Source organism: Camellia sinensis, chromosome 5, assembly GCF_055761805.1.
Source record: "Camellia sinensis isolate YWXY chromosome 5, ASM5576180v1, whole genome shotgun sequence".
NCBI lineage: Eukaryota > Viridiplantae > Streptophyta > Magnoliopsida > Ericales > Theaceae > Camellia > Camellia sinensis.
This window is the reverse complement of record NC_138965.1, coordinates 54,800,034-54,814,136: the sequence shown is the minus strand read 5'-3', so window position 1 is coordinate 54,814,136 and position 14,103 is coordinate 54,800,034. Positions and strand designations below refer to the sequence as shown.

The 14,103-nt window shown below is 34.7% G+C and overlaps 1 pseudogene; it reads right to left on the bottom strand.

The window, feature by feature from the left end:
• Positions 1 to 2,227: 2,227 nt before the first annotated feature.
• Positions 2,228 to 2,709, bottom strand: LOC145791412 (toll/interleukin-1 receptor-like protein pseudogene; annotated as a pseudogene).
• Between the last annotated feature and the right edge of the window lie 11,394 nt (positions 2,710 to 14,103).

Below are 14,103 nucleotides of genomic sequence, written 5' to 3'. Positions count from 1 at the left end.
GATATGTATATATTTCAGTATATGGTGAAAATTTGGGGTTCTGGTATGGAATTAGGTTTTTTTAATTTGGTTGTGGAATTAGAACTTCCTGGATTGTATGGTGATCAAATATTTGTTCGAATCATTTTTCTTCTTGTTGTTTAATCGGAAAAGTTTTGTGTTGTTTGTTTCCTGAGAAATATGGCTGCTGGAATGGATAATTGGGGTTCCAATTATGGGGATTGGCATCTAAAATTGTGAAATTTATGAATATATATACATATATATTAATGTGTGAATTATTCCCAAGAAGCTTAAAAAGCTTATAGTTTATTTTTGTAGCTGCTTCTGTTAATTGACTATTGGAATAAACAGTGGTACATTTTGAGATAATTGCTTCAGTTAAAAAGCTTATGGTTTTACTGGTGTCAGTTTCTTGGAGCTTCCCTACATAGGTTTTCTTTGTCAGTTATTGTCTTCAATGTCCATGTGCATGGAACACTGTGTATTATGTAATATAAGATATAATGTGGGCATGCATTTCTATCTGTTTAGGTGCTAAAAAGCTGGATATTATACTGGTTTTATGATTGCTGGTATTTCATTTATCTGACATAATTAGTAGAAAGAAGTATCAAGTAGGACAGTATAATTTTCTAATGATTAAAATCTTCATCCCTGAGGTATAGCCATAGTGCTTCTTTGCATTTATATTCTTGGAATTGTAGTGCTTCTTGGTATGTGATAAAATCTTCTTGTTAGTGCTTCTTCAAGTTTTAAGTACCGTTTATAAGTATTGGGTACAAATTCTTCAATTTGTGTTTATTTTGGTGAATCTGATTGTAGCTTATGTTCTGATGTAGGCATGTAGACCAGCGATGACTACATCTTTTATGCTAAAACATGATTTTTGGATATATGTTAGTTTGTGGTAAATGTTAAAACATGCTTTTTGGATTTTGGATATGTTATTTTGTAGGTAATGGTGATTGGATATTAATTGAATGAGAAACTGAATTAATGCTTCATTTGTTATTTGAATGAGAGTTATTATTTTATATGTTAGTTTTATTACAGGTATTTGAATGGGAGTTAATATTTTATATGTTAGTTTTATTACAGATATTTTTTTTAATTCAATCAAATAAAATTAGCACAATTTTTTTTTTTTTTAAAAAAAGGGATATGACGGCGTTTCTACAAACGTCTCCTAAACCCTAAATACCAACGGTCATATTGTTTAAAACAGATACGACGGAGTTTCCAAAATGTCGCTAGAAGTCATTGGTGACGTTAGCGCATGTATAGTAGGACATTTGGCGGCATTTTTTAAAACGCCTCCTATACTAATATCACGGCGTTTTTAAAACGTCACAAAGCTACAGCGACGGCCGCATCTTGGACGTTTGGCACTAAACGCCACAAAAGGAATTAGCGGCGTTTTTGATAGATATAGTGGCGTTTTTGATAGATATAGCGGCGTTTTCTAAATGCTACTAAAAGTCTAATTTCCAGCAGTAAGTTGAAAATGACTTAAAGGCATGATCATCTTTAAAAAATAATAACAATAAATAAATTATAATTTATAATTAATTAATTAATTCTTTCTTCTTCTTCATTTTTTTCCCATTATTATTATTATTATTATTATTATTATTATTATTATTATTATTATTATTATTTTTGTTGTTGTTGTTTATTAAGAACTTCATTTTTGTTGGGATGCCCCTCAAGGGCAATTAAAAGATGCAAATCTCTCCCCAAAAAAAAAAAAAAAAAAAAAAAAAAACTTAAATTTTGTTTGGAGGAATTAGAATAAGGCATTAGACTAGGGGACATTTGGAGCTCACGTTGTAAGATTTTATCCCACAATTTACCATAGATCAGCGCTTGCTTGGCGAGACGTATGTTCTAGTTTGGACAATTAATTTCCACGGGTTACTATTGAATCACATCCCTCTTAGGACAGTTTACATGGCCTTTTATAAGACATTTCACAAAGAGTGATGCTTGTAATTAATGCCTTGCTAAATAAACTACTTGGTAAGAAAATTACCCATTCTCGCCCAAGGATTCCTGTCCCAAATTACTCACAATGAGAATACCAAAATTTAAGAATCTCAAGACATATCCAATTATTGTGAGTGATTTGAAACAGAGGGACATGGATATTTGGGGACAAGAATCCTTACTATCCATTCTCGCCATGCATCCCTGCTATATCTGCAGCTTCTCTGAGCGTTGCCCTCTATTCTTCCATCTTTTTCTTCCAGTTATTCTTTCTTTCACCCACTTCTTCCTGGAATCTCTCTTCCGCCTGGAATCTCTCTTCATGCTTCATGAATGCTTCCTTGAAACTTTCCGTTTGATTCTTCACGTGAGATGGATCCACGTGATAGAAGACAGGTAGGACTACATGTCCTGAGATCTTCCTGTGCTTGAGGATCATTACAAGTTCATCAAGGCACCAAGTTGAAGATGCATAGTGTTTTGAGAAGACAACTATTGAAATTCTCGACTCTTGAATCGCTTTCTGCAACTCAAACTTAATATCTTCCCCTCTTTCAATCCCATCGTCATCTCTGAAGGTGCGAAATTCAGCTTGTACTAAAGCTGTGTAGAGGTGGTCAATGAACGCCTTATGAGCGTCTTCACCTTTGAAGCTCAAGAACACTGATAACTACATTGACAAGTGGAAGAGAAGGCTTTTTGGTTTCTTACAATCTCCATTGGCTATTAAAGTTCAAGAAAGATCAACTAAGGACAGAAGGGCTAAGAGATGAATGCTATCTGTCAAGGCAACCATGGATTATATATATTAATGAGAGAGTGAGGAAACTGAAATGAAGCTGCTGAGAACAAAGATCATGTGAGAATGTTATGTCCTACTTGATGAGCAGAATTAATAGTTATGAGATTAATAATTTATAAAATTAGTGCATAACTAGTTATTCAGGATTAGTGGTCTAAACAATTCCTAATTCACATATGTTTTGCAATGGGTATAAAAATATATAATTTCAATTATATATTTGTTTTGCATTATTAATTCGAAGATTAAAAAATCTATCGATTTTGTTGATAAAATATTTATCAAAATCTAATGTGGCTAACAAAAATTAATCAAACACTAGAATGTAAATCCCCATAATTAATAATCTCAAACTTATACTGTATTTCGCCCAATCAAATAAGTTCTTAATGTACTGAAATCTAGAAATTTAATGATTTTGAGTGTTTTGATGGAGGACATAATTATTTGAAACAGGATATTAGGATTTTGAGACCTCCCCTTGTGTATTATGTATATTAGTCTTTCTCTCTTTATTTGTTTCGGGATTCTTTTTTATTTGATTTGTATAATTGTTGAATTTGTTGTATGATTATAATAATATGTTGTGAGATATTTTTATATAATATAATGTAATTCTCACAATAAAAATTTATTTAACAAACATTTTTTCTAATCTTTTCTTTTCTTTTTCAGCTTTTTTTCTGTGTGTTCAATCATACCTACATTCATTTAAAGTTGGGTTGATCAAGTTCAATTGTAAAACTTTATGTATTTATATTTCTTCATTAAGGTTTAAAAAGAAGAATAAAATACTTAATTATGGGCACACCCAAGACAATTTTCAATAGAATTGCAAGTGTGTGACAGAAGCAGAGAGTGAGACTGAGAAAAGGAAAGGAGTAGATACGCGGATTGGTGGAAAGCAGACCAAAATATATTAGGGAGAAACAAATCATGTGGCGTAAAAAAAGGGGAAAGTGGCTCTCTCGTCTCGTTTGGTGTAATGGTTAAAATGGATTATAAATTTTAACTTAATAGATTATAAATTATGATTTTAATTATAAGTTATTAATCTATTTAGTGTAATTGTTAGATTATACATTTAAGTTGCTAAGTAACATTTGTTAAATAAGTTGTAAAATAAGTTTTTGAATTAATTTTTATTTTTGTTATTTGCTACTTATCTACATTTCTTATAAATAATAATAATAATAATAATAATCCATAATCCATTTGAAAAAAAATCTAATAGTATAATTTTAAATTAATATGTTCATAGTAGAAACTGATAATCAGAAGTAAAGGGTGAGCAGTTTCTCAGAATCAATTTTTTTGAGTTAAAATAAGTTGTTAGAATCAGAAACTGTTTGAAATAAGTTTAATTAAACAGTCTAAAATAATTTTTTCAAAATTAAAATCTATAAGTTGGCCAAAATAAGTCACACCAAACACACCCTCTCTCCTCGCTTGGAGGGGAGTAGCCACAAAACAATGGGGGTATTTAGTAGGGTTTATTTTAGCTAATTTATAGATTCTAGTTTTGAAAAAGTTTTTTTGAATTGTTTGGTTAAATTTATTTCAAACTGCTTCTGATTCTAACAACTTATTTTAATTCAAAAAAGCTGATTCTGTGAAGCTGCTCACCTCTTGCTTCTGATTATCAGTTTTTACTGTGGACATGTTAATTTAAGATTATACTCTTATTTTTTTTTAAAAAAAAAAAATAGAAAAAGACCAAAATGGACTATGGATTATTATTATTATTATTATTATTTTTAATGAAAAATGTAAATAAGTAGTGAATAATAAAAAATAAAAGTTAATTTAAAAAGTTATTTTGCAGCTTATTTAACAAACACTACTCAGCAACTTAAATTTATAATTCAATAGTTACATCAAACAGATTAACAACTTCTAATTAAAGTTATAATCTATAATCTATTTTAACAACTATACCAAACGGGGCCAATGTAGCATTAGCTCCAAACAAAAAAAAAAAAAAAAAACAAAAAATGTTAACTCATCCTTATATATAGTGTATAGATATTTTCATCTCTATATGCAATACAGTTAAACATGTTTTGGTTTAATTTTAGAATCATAATTTGAGTGTAAAATTATATTTTAAAAAATAAAATTTTTAAATGAGTTTTGAAAAAAAAAAAATTTGTTTGGTTATAAGATTTGAATTATATTTTGAAATTATTTTTTTTAAATATTTAAAAATTTTCTTAATTTTATTTTTTTGGGTAAATTTTTTTATTATAAATATTTATTTATTTTGTGCTGTATTTACTATATTTGTGCTCTGTATTTTTTAAAAATATTGAAAATATTAAAAAAATTATTTGTTTATTTTAAATATTTTCTTATTTTTTTATTTTAAATATTTTACTTTATTTTTTTAAATATTTTTTAATTTTTTTAAATATTTAATTTTTTAAACTTAAATTTTTTTTTGGATCGCCCATATATATATATATATATATCTAAATCATAACAAATTATTTGACCAATACTTTAAAAAAAGGTAAATTACAAATACACCTTATGAGGTTTGCTTAAAATACAGATTGCCCCCCTTGTTAGAATTTTTATTTGACAGAATTAACTAAAAAATGAAATTCATAATTACTTTTCTATACAATAATAAAATTTCCTAAATTATTAATTGAAACATATTTTTAATATCATTAAAAATTGTTAATTGACTTCCTGATTTATTAATAAAAAGAATGATTTGTTATGAAATTTGAAATCTCAGAGGGTGGAATATAATTTTCAGAACCAAATGAGGTGATTCGTATTTTAATCAAACCTGAGAGGGTATGTTTGTAATTTACCCTTAAAAAAATAACAAAATATTTTTTTTCAAAAAAATAAAAAATATAAAAAATATTTTTTTTCAAACATAAAAATAAAAAATATTTTGTAAAAAATACTTCTGTTTGATTTTCATGGTTGAGAAACTGATACAAATCGTATGTTATTGTTCGGTTTTATTGGTTTTGTCTGTTTAATGTAGGAGAGAAATTTGCATGAGGTTTCAAAGGGTTTTATAGTAAATTAGGAAATTTTATATTGAAAATAAATGAATAACATGCATGAAAATTGCTCTATAAATGTTTCTAGCTAGTTTTTATTATAAATGTGTATTATATTAGTTACTTATTATATAATTTATCATATAATGTTTAAGAAATTATAATATAAAAGTATTTAAATATAATATTCAATCGGTTTGGTTTGTATTAGTATAAAATTTTTTAAAATTGAAACAAACCGTATATTATGAAAAGCAGACTGAGAACTAAAATTTTAATCAATTTCGATTGGTCGGCTTGGTTCCCTTGATTTTTCTTACATCTTTAGTTGCAAAGGAAAATTATTTGATGATTTTGAGATAAGTTCACATAATGTCATAACTTCTATTTATTAGTTAAAACAGTGAGACTTCGCATTTTTATTTGGTCATGATTGTTAAGTGATAAATAAGTGGAGTATTGCTCTAAAACTATTAAATAACCTCTAGGATTGCGAGTGTGCGAATATTGTTGTTGGGTCACATATTACGTGATGATGGATGAATATTAATAAAATTAAGAGAATATTTTTGATAAATCTATAAGGTTGGCCATTTTTAAGAGACAAATTATTGTATTATTAAGAGAGGATATGTTTATAAATGAGTGTAATTTAAATAAGGATAAAGATATTTAGATGACTATTTGGTAAGACAAGGAAAGATAAATTTAAAAATAAATATATTCATTAAATGATAAGAGTAGTATCAATTAAAGATAAGTTTACAAATAACAAGTTAAGAATTATATGATCACAGACACAAATAGTAGAGGAGAAAACTTAAAAAATTTATGATCGTTCTTGTGTATTATGTGGCATTGCTTACTTGATGTTATTAACAAATAAGAAATTATAAAATATACTAAGTAAGTCATCAATTATTTTTTAATAACTTAATAATGGTGGGTCAATATTGTTTCATTTGTAAAATTGGCCCTATGATATTGGTTGGGAGCATCATGTGGACAATGCTACATGATGTTCTGAAATTATTAAATAATTATGCAGAAGACTTAAATTGGTATGAAATATCCTGGAAAAAATATGGATTTATTTAATCAATTGAACATTTTAACCGTTGAAAAAATAAATTGGCAAACAGAATTTATGTCGACCCGACTCTTATTAAGACACAATGCTTAGTTTGATTTTCTTTGTAATTTATTATTATTTTTGTTTTTATTTTCCTTTAAATTTTAAGGGTTTTTTTTGGTAAGTACAAAATATTTTAGGCAAGTAATTTTTAGGGACTTTTAATCTAAATCTCCTGTTTTTTTTTTTTAAAAAAACAAAAAAACAAAAAAGGATTATTTACATAGAAATCCCCTAAACTATTAAAAAGTATCACTTTGACTCCTAAATTATAAAAGTGTACAAATGGATCTCCTAAACTATTGAGAGGTATCACTTTGCCCCCCCTAAATTATAAAAATCTACAAATGGACCCCTATTGGTTTGTTTCACTTTGATTCCTTTCGTTAACAGTCTAATTTGTACGTTTTTATAATTTAAGAATATCTGTACGCTTGTATAGTTTAGAGAAAAAAGTTATACTTACCAATAGTTGAGGGGGTGTATTTATACACTTTTATAGTTTAGGGTGTCAAAGTGATAGTTCCAAATAGTTTATGGGGTCTTTGTGTAAATAACCAAAAAAAAAATGAAATTTTGAAAGCCACATCTTAAAAATTGCTTTTAAAAGTCCCTAAAAATTAAAGAAAAAATTGTATTGAAGTGCAAATTATTCAAAATAATTATATTTTTATAAAAATGCAAGTCGAAATAAGTGAGAGTTGTGTTTCATGTCACAACTTTTACTTATACTGAATACAAAATTATTTATACTATAAAAATATAGTTATTTTGAATTATTCTCATTTAAATATATATATATATATATATATATATATATTCTCAAAATTATGGGGTGGTTTGGCATCCCAAAATAAGTACACATTTTTTATCTTTTTATTTTTTTGGATCACATCAATCAACATTTCTTCTCTATTTTTTTACACAATTTTTTTTTATAAAAAATTAAAAAATACACTTATTTAGAACATCTCAACCCAAATATCGATTTTGTTTAAACTTGGAATTTTGAACGGTGGTTATCTCACGGCCATTGCGGCCCGCAAGTGCATCTTGATGCAAATCATGTTGGTTAGGCTTTGATGGTGTTCTAGTGTCCTTTTTTTCACTATGTGATGGTAAAATGACCATTTATCACATTGATTTTTTTTTTTTTGGTTAAGCGATGATAGTCGATTGTTTGCATCTAACATCGGTGGGCCCATAGAGGTTTTTGGCCCAGCACTTCGAGCCCAATAAACGGTTTAAATACTAAAACCCAACATTACTGGAATTCAACGTTACACCAAGAACCAATGGCATCTAAACATTTGTCAAGAGGAGAACCAGCCACATAAGTAGACAAAGATTTTGCAGAGTTATTGCACCACATATCAGCCATTAATGAAGCCCTTACAGCATTAAATGCGATAATCCCTTCACGTCGGAGCAGACAGCCTCACCATGAACAAGGCAAGCTAGAGCGTAGACTTTCGGCCAACATGACAGGTTGGAGTGGATAAGGAAAGGATGAACAAAGGATATAAGGAGGCTTCCAAGACACAAAAAGGTTAAGTGCCCTATCATTATTCTCCTATCATTCACCATTAACCCCTTTTTCTTCTAACTTGACTGTCGGAGGGTCTGCTGGGGGACTCCCGTTCCCCGCTGGGCTTTTGTGTAGGTACCCCGATGGGCTCAATGATCGGGGAATGACGCTGGAAGCGTGGGCCTACGATTAGAAGTACTATCAGTTGGCGCCGTCTGTGGGAACGCCATTCTGCGTGACAATTGTGCTCATTGTTACCTAAGACTTGTTCCCGATAATCCCTCATCGCTGGCCATCAAGGTGAATGGTCACAACGAGATCCATTGCTTCTCAACACAACGTCGTTGACCCCCAAGCCGACCCTACCAATCCAAACAACCCACCTCAGTACTTCACAGAACTCACCAACAACATCAAGCGCTTGGCCGAGCAAAACCGGGCCTCGATCAACGCTTTGCTCCAGCGAAACCTCCCTATACCTCCTTCACCACCACAAGATATCCCTCCCAATCGAGAACAAACCCCGAGCCATCCTTTCCAACAAGCCCATCTCTCCAACTTAGAGGGTCGGCAAGCTCCACCCCAAGACATGAACCCGTTACCTTGAGGTTTACATTCGTCTGGTCAAATGCTTGCCCCTGAAGGAGAGGCTTGTAGTGTTCAGCCTCTACTGCCCTTGAGGGGTGACAATGTTCCTATCTGGGATGTAGAACTCCAAGCCATGAAACTCCAGCTTCAAGGAGTTATGCAGAACGTACAGAATAAACCCTCCGCAACAGCCAACTCCCCATTTGTCGCCTCCATCAGGGACAAACCTCTACCTCCCAAGTTCAAAATGCTCTTGATCGTCTCTTTCGATGGCACAATGGACCCAGTTGACCATTTGGAGACTTACAGAACCCTAATGATCATCCATGCTTTTCCTGATGAGATCATGTGTCAGGCTTTCCCCGTGACGCTTAAGGGGTCGGCTCGACTATGGTTCATTCAGCTACCACCGGACTCCGTTTCTACTTTCCAACATCTAAGTGATTCCTTTCTGAGCCATTTCATTGGCGCTCAACGCCAGCGGTGCCCGGTAACACAGCTTCTTAATATCCGTCAGATGGAGGGGGAGTCGCTACGTAGCTTTGTCATCCATTTCAACACCGAAGCCTTACAGGTGGCGGAAAATGACGACAAGGTCACCCTCACGGCTGTCATGGCTGGTGTACAATCATCTGATTTCCTCTTCTCCCTCTCCAAAAACCCTCAAACCTCCATGGCCACCCTCATTTCCAAAGCCTAAAAATATATGTACGGCGAAGACTCTCTAGTAGCCTGCCAAGATACTACAACTAAAAATCCAACCTTCAGGGAGAAGAGAAAGGAATCTGAAACTAGAACCACCCAATATACATGGCAAACCCCTCATTATACCGACCGATCCGCTCGCCCCAATTGATCGGCACCTACCCGACTGCCCGGTCGGTTCGAGCAGTACACTCCCCTCAATTCCCCCATGGAACTAGTCTTGAACCAGATCCAGCGAGATTATAACTTGAAATGGCCCCAACCTTTACGGTCTCCTTCTAATCGGCAAGATCTATCCAAGCACTGTCGTTTCTATCAGGACCATGGCCACAGCATTGAGGAATGTGTTAATCTCAAAGATCAGGTAGAGAATTTGATACGATTGATCAGGTAGGAATGTGTTAACCTGAGGAATGTGCACCCGACTGATCAGAAACACACCTCCTTCATCACAGACAGAGGAACTTATCACTATCGTGTTATGCCGTCCGGATCGAAAAATGTCGGAGCAACTTACCAACGTCTGGTCAATGCCGTCTTCTAACACCAGATAGGTCAGAACATGGAAGTCTACGTCGATGACATGCTAGTCAAGAGTAAACTTTCCTCTGATCATATGGCAGACCTATGAGAAACCTTCGAAACCTTATGCAAATATCAGATGAAACTAAATCCGGAGAAATGCGCCTTCGGCGTAGGATCTGGGAAGTTCTTGGGCTTCATGGTCAGCCAGCGGGGCATCGAGGCTAACCTTGAAAAGATTAAGGCCCTGATAGAAATGCGGTCTCCCAGAACGGTCAAGGAGGTCCAACGGCTCACATGTAGAGTTGCCGCCATCAACCGTTTTATTTCTCAGGTGACAGACAAGTGTCTTCCATTTTTTAAAGTCCTCCGACAGGCTTTTGAGTAGAACACCAAATTTGAGGAGGCCTTTCAACAACTGAAGTAGTGTATGGCTAACCCCCCCTCCTCTCTCAAGCGCTCTCAGGCAAAACCCTCTTCCTCTACTTAGCCGTGTCAAACACTACAGTAAGTGCTGCCCTCGTCAGGGAAGATAGCTCAGTACAACACCCAGTCTACTATATCAGCCGTGCTCTCAGGGGGGGACCAGAACTATCCTTTGTTGGAGAAAATGACCCTCACCTTGGTCATAGCCTCAAGGCGCCTCTAGCCTTACTTCCAAGCTCACTCCATAGTGGTTCTTATTGACCAGCCTTTGAAAAAGGTCATGCAACAGGAAGAGTTGTCAGGCAGACTGATGCAATGTTCCGTCGAGCTCAGTCAATTTGAAATCTCTTACCGACCTCGAACAACGATTAAAGGACAGGCTGTCGTCGATTTTATCTTGAAATTCACCAATCTCACACCGAACGTGCCCCCTCCGCCAACGCAATTCAACTTCGAGGCAGGAGACCCCAATTTCTGGACCCTTCATGTTGATGGGTCATCCCGCAAAGAAGGCAGTGGGGTCGGTCTTATCCTCACCACCCCCGAGGGCGGGTATTTCAAGTGTGCCCTCCATTTTCTATTCGACGCGAGCAATAATGAAGCTAAATATGAGGCCTTGATAGCAGGTCTTCGTCTGGCCAGAGACATTGGTGTAAGCCATTTTCATGTGTTTAGTGATTCCTAGTTGATCATTGGACAGATTACTGGGGAGTTCGATGTAAAGGAAGACAAGATGCGGGCCTACAGGGACATTGCACTCCCTCTTGTTCGCCTTTTCAATACTTTCCAAATCAAACACATTCATAGGTCAGAAAACTCCAAGGCAGACGAAATGGCCCAATTAGCCTCGGCCGACCAGTCAGACCTCGACCACAGCATTTGCATTGAATACCTGACCCATCTGGTTACTTTGCCAAATCAGCAGGAAGTTCACTTCCTCCAAAACGAACCTATCCCATGGGCTACAGATATCCTTCTATTTTTTATGCGAGGGGATGTAACAACCCCCATACTGTTTACTGATTAATGACTGCTCGATTACCGATAATCACCGATTACTGTTAAACGAAACGGATAATGACCGATAACTGACTGACTGAAATTGGAAACTGAATTGATTGAGTATATGTTAGTTAAATTGCATTCTATCTGTTTGATTGTATGATTATCTGTTTATACTTATATGTTTAAACTGCTAATTGAAGGCCTTATCGGCGGCCGAATCTGAAACCGATTAGTGTTCTGTGACCCTCGTAATTTATGTGATTTTACTGTACAATTATCTGAAAATTGATTAGGTATGATTAAATTAGATTAAAATAAGCTAATTAAAGAGTTGGTTTATTTACCATATTGCCACCCTTAGTGGCACACTACCTAGTGATGCTAGAGCCTTGCATTCTTGAGCCAAAAACATTCCATCAGCCATTTCTCCTGAGCTTAGCCGACCTTGAGGAGGAGAGAGTGAGAGTTTGTGTAGTTCTTGAGATTTGGCTTAAGCAACTTAGAGAATTGAAGGTTGATTGTTGCTTTGTGGTCCTACACTTGTAATTGAGGCTCTAGGTAAGAGAACTCAACCTTTATTGATGTGTTTGAGCTAGTTCTTGCATGGTTCATGTTAATTTGTAGAACTAAGTCATGATTTGGTTCATTAGTGGTGGATTGAAGCTCATTTCTTGGATGCATGTTGGTATTGTTGCATTTTGAGGTTGATTACATGGACATTAGTGCATGCATGCTCATATTGTTGTTATAGACCATGTTTCCAACTGGTTTGAAAAGAAATGAGCTCATTTGATCAAGCTTTGGAGCTTTAATTTGGTTTAAAACTCATACATGACATGTTTGAATGTTATTCTTGAAAATGGGTTTGAATGTGGTTTTAATTGACTCACCTTTGGGGCTTGAATTCATAAATTGAGCTTTGAAACTTGTTATACATTGAATTTAGTGATGTTTTCCAGAATTTGGGCCCAAGAAGTCGAGTTTGGAGTGGTAGAATGCTTGGTTTGAGCTTGGGAGGCAGATCTGGAAATTCCAGATTTGGCTTCCTCGCTCGAGCGAAGGATTCCCCGCTCGAGCGAGCACCTTTGTCCAGGGCTCCGCTAGAGCGACCATCGAGCGACCATCGCGCGTAAAATCTCAGCATCCAGTATTTTTACTGTTTTGCAGACCGCTCGAGCGAAGGATTACTCGCTCGAGCGAAGCCTTTGATTTTGGACTTACGCTCGAGCGGAGAAAGTCTCGCTCGAGCGAAGATCCTATTTTCAGCAAACTTTGCAAAATGTTTTCTAAGTGTATTTTTGCATCCTCATCCCATCCTAGGCATTCTTAGGCCTAGTTTAAGACATTTAGATGAGGATATCGTTGTAGAACACACCAAGGCAAATTAGGGATTAAGTTATGATATTTTCCCAACTGTGTAGCTTAGTGTGTGTTCAACCTGTGAACTGTGTAGGGTTGGCAACTGGGGAGACACGCTCTAGCATACTGTAGCCCAGAACTCTGTGAGTAACAATTGTGTAAAGATATGTTCAACTGATTATCTTTTGAATACTGAACTGAACTGTTTACTGAACTGGTATTATTGAATGAATGTATGTCCTTTATTTCTGGACTGTACTGTGGCATCCTTAGTACCTACTGTTTACTGTTACTGTTACTGTTACAGAGATCTCTGTCGGTTCCCTCGTGGAACCACTACTGTTCACTGACTGATGGCCATCATTACCGTTCGGTCTTTTAAGACCTACTGTTACGGTTATGCTAATGGATGTACCACATATGACTGTTTACTGTACTGAATAACTGAAGTACTGATTGAATTGAACTATTTTCATTACTGTAAGGACATTCATTCTAAACCCCTTTACGCTTTATGTTATTCACTGGGCTTTAGCTCACTGCTCATATATATATGTAGGTGTTCAGGCACCAGATCGGAGCTAGGAGCGTCAGGGTAACTCCAGTTTTGTCAAGCCAGCCTTTGTGCCTCACTGCGAGGCTCCGAGTTGCCATGCTATGGCTTGGGGGTGTTTTGTTTGTTTTCCCCCGCCTGTCTTCTGTACTGTCTTACCGTTCTGTATAGACTGTCAACTGTTGACTGTACTGTTATCAAGGGATTAGGTCCCTGTACTGTATGACTGTAAATTTTGTATAGACCGTACTATTTTGTACAGACGGGATGTTTTCTGTACTGTTATGTAGGGTTGAGTCCCTAGTTTGAATGGATGTAAGTATTGTACATACTGTTCTGTACTGTTTACGTATGAATGCATGGAAAATCTTTTGCATACAGACTGTCACAGCTCATTGGACATTGTTTAATTACTGTATTGGCTTCCGCCAGGCCCTGTACTCTGTTTTACTGTGTTACTGTTCTGCA